This window comes from Ambystoma mexicanum, chromosome 6q, assembly GCF_040938575.1.
Source record: "Ambystoma mexicanum isolate Mex_15411 chromosome 6q, UKY_AmexF1_1, whole genome shotgun sequence".
Taxonomy (NCBI): domain Eukaryota; kingdom Metazoa; phylum Chordata; class Amphibia; order Caudata; family Ambystomatidae; genus Ambystoma; species Ambystoma mexicanum.
Genome location: NC_090937.1, coordinates 158,759,776 through 158,765,811, shown reverse-complemented (window position 1 = coordinate 158,765,811; position 6,036 = coordinate 158,759,776).

Genomic DNA, 6,036 nt, shown 5'->3' with positions numbered 1-6,036 from the left:
TTTGCATGAATTAATGTTAATGTATGTAATTTGTATTATGTGTAAAGTTTGAATTTATTTAAATCTATATCACATTAAAGAATAATTAATAGTCAATTCCGTGTCGGAAGCGGCCTCTGTGTGAGCCATTGGAGAACGGTGGTGAACGGTGAAGTGAGGTGCGGCTTGAACGCAGTGTCACGTACAGAAGTCCTTGCCTCTGATCCGCGAGGGACGAGAGACGGTATTAAGGCGAGGGAACCCGAGTCGTGAACAGTGAACGGTGGCTTTTCACCCCTTGCCCTCCCTTGCCTGCTGTGCCTCGGCTGGCCTGCCGGTGGAGTCCGCTTGGAGAGGATCTTTTTCTCATGTGCTCGTGTTTGAGGAACTGAGCGGAGCGTGCAGAATCTCTGGCAGAAGGCTAAAGGGTAAGCCTGACGCACAACGCTTGGCAACCGGCTCCCCTGGGGGCTTTGACCTCTGGAGGAAGGGGCTATCAGGGAGCGGAAAAGGTTGTAAATCCCTTAGATGTGATATACCAGGTTTTATTGCATCATTAGCACCGAGTAGAGTAGGCTCCTCTAACATCTAGTTTTCGAGCGGGAGGTGGCCTCTTACACTGCAACCTTTAAGGTGACTGCTTATCCCTGGCGCTGCTTCTGCATAGCTCGGTGTCTTCCCATTTATCACTTTCCCTGGGCTGATTCTGAGGAGAACCGGAATCAGGGTGTACGTCCCGGAGACTGTGGGCTTCTGCCTTTGATTCGGGGCATCGGAACATGGGCACTGTGTGATTAAGCGAAGGGCTGTTTGGTGAGAGGAATCATTCGGGTAGTCTAGGTAGACGGTGGGACACCATCCCCTCTCTGTGTGGCCTTTTGGAATAATCATTCGTCTTCTATGACTATAGCATCTACTATTACATCCTTCACTGTAGTCCTACCTTATTCTGACAAGTGAACATTGAGTGGACAGTGAGCTGCACCGCAGATATGCAGCGGGGGAAAAGGGCTTCCCATTCGATTTATAACTTGCGGAAGATCAAGCCTTAACCTATAAAGGAGTGCAAGGAGACCAACAAGAAGGGTGATAAACCCAAGAAGAACGCCAAATACTCTAAACTAGTAGCGCAAGGTGCCATCACTGAGTTCTTCCCTGTGAATCCCCCACCTGAAATAAATTCAACTATCATCGAGGAAACTGCATCCCCTGGTCTAAGTGGCGGCATTTCTTTAAATACTACTAACTTTGACGACATTCACAACAATTCCCTCTTAGATCTTTGTTTAAATATACAGAGAGGAATGTTGTCCCATACTCCCCAGAGGGCATCCAGCAGCATAATGCCCCCGGAGGAAAACATCACAAGCACTCCCCGGGTATGCATAATTCTGGACGCTTGTCTGCTTCTCCTAACCTTGCAATGGCATTAATGGAGGATGTGCCGACACAGAGGCTGAGAAGAACAATTGTCCACATTCAAGCTCAACTGAGATAGCTGAGCTCCAATCATCGGTTGCTGCTCTTCAATTTACGCTTGAGATCCTTTTGCAAATGTCAGGGCGTATTTTTACAAACACCATTACCCTCACCATGGCCTTAGATCTGAAGGATCTCCCTTGTGAAGAAGCGGAAGTTAATCTATCTAACGCCTTGCACTTAGCCGAGCAGGTTGAAGATCAGGAATCCATGGTAGAGGTGGTAGCTGAGCATTCTGAATCCATCGGGAGCATTGTAGCTGAGGATGTCCCAGTGGAGCGTGTAGACGGCCATGAGCCAGTATGAAGCCCTCTGGCTCCCCTTCTCGGAAACAACGTAGATTGGCAAAGAAAGCTCTTAAAAATAAGACATCTACAATGAGTGCCCCACTTCTGACTGCTGGATCACGGCCAGTCCCAGAAAAATGTTCGAAAAAAGCCAGGAAAAGACTTGCGAGAGCGGCTGCACAGGCGGCAACGACCAAAGGTCTCCTTACAGACTGGCTGGTACCGGAAGAGAAGTCTATCTGCCTGGACTCAGACGAAGCCTCTATGGTAGATTCGGAGCAGGACCTTGTATCTAGTTTGTTAGTATGCCCTGAGCAACCTCCCGGGTCAGTCGTGGAGGGAGAATCTTCTGAGCCTGTATTGTCTGACCAGAATAGCGCATCCAAGGATATTATGATAACCGCATTTGCTTTTTTAAGAATTTATACCCAAGTGGCAAAAATCCCTGGCTGGCGCGTTCCGAGTTATCAGGCCAACTCCGGGTCCTAAAATCGGATGATTTTCTGTTTGTCGAACCTCTGAAGGGCCCCAACTCCCATGTCTCTGCATTACATTGTACTTTCCTGTCTACTGCGCAACTGATTAGGAAATATAAAGAGCAACTGAGGGCAGTTGACATTGATATTGATGTGGACCCGCATGAGAATGATTTCTGCTCTGAATCAGAGGATACTGTCACTCCTTCCCCTTTATAGAATGATCTTAAGACTGTGGCAGGGCAAAATCTTGTATTGGTTGAAATACAGCATGTTCTTAAGTCACTTCTGGAATCCCTCCCATGAGCTTTACAGAACCATTGATGTTTTTTGTTACTTACTTGGAACTGTCACGGCTTTGCCCATCTTTGAAGGTCGGAGGGCTCTGTAGACCTATTGTCCAAACACAGCTGTATTTGTCTCCAAGAGACTTGGTCACTAGACCCTTTATTGCTAGATGGTTTTGTTATATATCAATCACCTGATAAACAGGGCAATAAGAGTCGCCCTGATGGGGGTTTACTCACTGGGGTGGTTAACACGGTTGTATCACGTAAGATTCAGAGCAAAGCTGCGGTCCATCTCATGGCAGTGGAGGTTGAGTACCATGATGAAAGTGGCTTATGTAGGTTTCTTATTATTAATTTGTACAACCCTCCAGGAGCGGTGGTGAGAGAACTTCTACAAGAGGCAATACAGGATTTATTGTCCTCTTGGTCGCGGAGGCCTGGTAATATGGCGGTGGCTGTTATGGGGGATTTTAATTGCCACATGACAGGTGATGTACTCATATCCACGAATCCTGTTCTTAGTGCATCATGTTTAATGACCCATGGAAAGAGGGAGGTCGAAGGATTAGGCTGGCTCCAATTGTTTGATGCTTGGGACCTTACGATGATCAATGGCCGTACTTATGGAGATCGGCCCGGGAAACACACTTGGTCAAATGGAACATCATTCAGCACGCTGGACTACATATTCATGTGTCCTGAGATGCAGTCTAGAGTTGTTCATATGAGTGTGACTGCTAATAAATGGAGCGATCATGCGTTGCTTCACTGTTCACTCCGCCTTCCTATCCCTCCCACTTCCCTATTGAATATTGGCAGTATTAAAGTCAATTGCACAGGATCAAGAATAGTGTGGTCTGAGAAGAATATAAGATCGGCCACTGAAGCTCTTAAACCTGCCACTGTAGAAGGTTTCCCTGACTTCAATCTCATGACTACAAATGACATAGAAGATTGGATCCTAGGTTTTTCAGGCCAGCACGCCACTGCTAAAATGGGGCATATGCTAAGAACTGAGGGAATTACATTTCCCTATAATCAGAGAATTAGGGATGCAATGAGAGGGCTGAGAGCGGAGATCCGGGGTCTTAAGACCCTGAGCCTACCGGGAGTCCTCTACTGCGAGAAAGTAAGAAAAGCTAAAAACAGATATAGAGCTAGCATTAAGAACATAAAAAGAGCAGAGAGGAATAATACATATCAAAGGCTAGTACAGACCATCTGCTCTAGGAATTCCCGCAGTATTTGGTCACTCCTAAATGAGAATAGAGAGAAGGTCAAAGGCCCATTAGTCAATCCTATCAGTGAAGAGGTATGGGTAAAATTCTTACTAGGTCGTAATTCAGGGGAGACGGAGTCATTAAGTATATCTCTGAATAAGGCCCCTATCCTTCCGCCCTTTGATGTTTCAGCGGTGGCCATTTTGGACAAAATAATTGCACTTAAGTCTTCTAGGGCCCCTGGCCCCAACGGGCTGGCTAATGCAGTAATTAAGAACTACCCTGGATTTTGGGCCAATTTATTCTCCATACTATTTAAAAAAGATCTTAGCACAGGGGACAATTCCCCGATCCTGGCAAACAGCAATCCTCATTCCTGTCTTTAAAAAGGGCAGTCGCACTGACCCGAATAACTACAGTCTTCTTTCTATGCTCGACATCACAGTAAAACTCTTTGCCTCATTACTGCTAAGAGTAATGCAGAAATGGATAGAAGAGACTAACTTACTCAGTAGATTTCAGTGTGGATTTTGGCGGGAGTTTTCCACCTCACTGTCATGATGCCTACCCCGGGCATCCGGATCAAGCCCATCAGCCCCGGGAGCAGGCATCCAGATATTTATTAAAACCCCAGCAGCCCCGGCTGGGGGCTGTCTGGGTTCAGTACTGGCGCCTTAGGCGCCAGGCTCATAATAGAAATCAGTCCTGACGCCATAGGCGTCAGGCTCATAGTCTTTACTTACCTCATGCAGACCATGCTGCAAATGAATCCAAGCCAACGTGAGGCCTGGATGGGACTATTTTTATACAGGGACTATTTTTTACTCGGGTGTGGTTCTAGGGACTTCTTACCTGGAACTACTTTGGAGGCTATTTAAACCACACCGAACAGCAGCACATGCTTCACGTTATTCTGCATCCAGCAGCGTAACGCTCACCATGCCTGCAGTCAGCATCCAGTCTTCAGCCACGCCCGTCTCGAATCCAGAGCTCCTAGCAATAGAAGAAATAAGAAGGAAAGGTTAGAAAACAGATATTATTTCAATCCTTACCTGAATTCCGGATCCATTAAGTCTTCGAACTTGAAAAGGACATTATTCTACACACGTTGCAACGCCAGCTGCAGCGCCGCGCCATACTCACCAGTCCTCACAGCATTTTTCGATCCGGCGCAGCCTCCATCATTTTCTCTGCCGAATTCCACCATCTAGGGGACAAAAGAAACATAAGGTGAGCCGAAAAAGCCAACAAATACAACCTCTCCACCATAGACTTACCTGATTAACAATCAGAGGCATTATTCTGTAACAAACCGCAACTTCTTACGCCGCACCTGTAAGGAGAGAGAAACCAGCAATTTAAACACACGCACCTTTTGCCGGACAGTGTTGGGATATACAGACTCTTACCTGAACACCATCAGCTGCCACAAGACAATCTTCCCTTGGACCCAGCTGCAACACAAGAAAGGAATGTACAAGAGTGAACATCGGACATATTGAACTCTTTGAACTTTATACTTACGGGTTCTCGGCTGGAACCTCGGAGTCAATATTCATCTGGAACTCTTCCAACACCTTCAAACCAGTGAAGTAACTGGTATCTCTGCGCCCCTGCATTCCACGCAGGATGGAGAGCTCATCATTTACAAACATAAGGTTAGCTTACTGAAAGTGAATCAGTGGTGATTAATGGGGAGAGCAGTGGGGTGCCATTACTAGAATCCACGGGTGGCTAAATCCCTTTCTCCACTTGCAGGAAAATACTTCTACGGGTCAAGCAGACGAGGTTAGGCGGTCCAGTCCAGTCTGTCATCGCTGCACTACGCTTCAAGTTGGAGGAGGTCGCAGATGTCCGGGTCCGATCAACGCCCCTGTGGGAGCCAGGTGGGCGTAACACTCACACAATCTACTGGCGATGGACATACTGCGTACGCAAGTGCTTAGTAAGGGGCAGCCCCCTCTGAATGCCCTCTATATTGACTTCAAGGCTGCCTTCGATTCTATCCCCAGAGCAAGATTATGGGCTAAGCTTGAAACAATGGGATGCCCGACTGGTCTCTTATACTATCTGAGACTTTTGCACCAGAACACCTCTGCTCGTCTTAGATTAAATCACGAAGGCAGCATGACCAAAAAGGTGATCCAAAATAAGGGGGTAAAACAGGGATGTGTTACAGCACCCGTTATTTACAACTGTATGTGTGTGTGACATTCCTGCAGCGTTAGCTGAGGTTGACAATTGCCCTCCGAAAATTGGTGAGGCACCGTGCGCAGTCCTGGCATATGCGGACGACTTGGTCGTA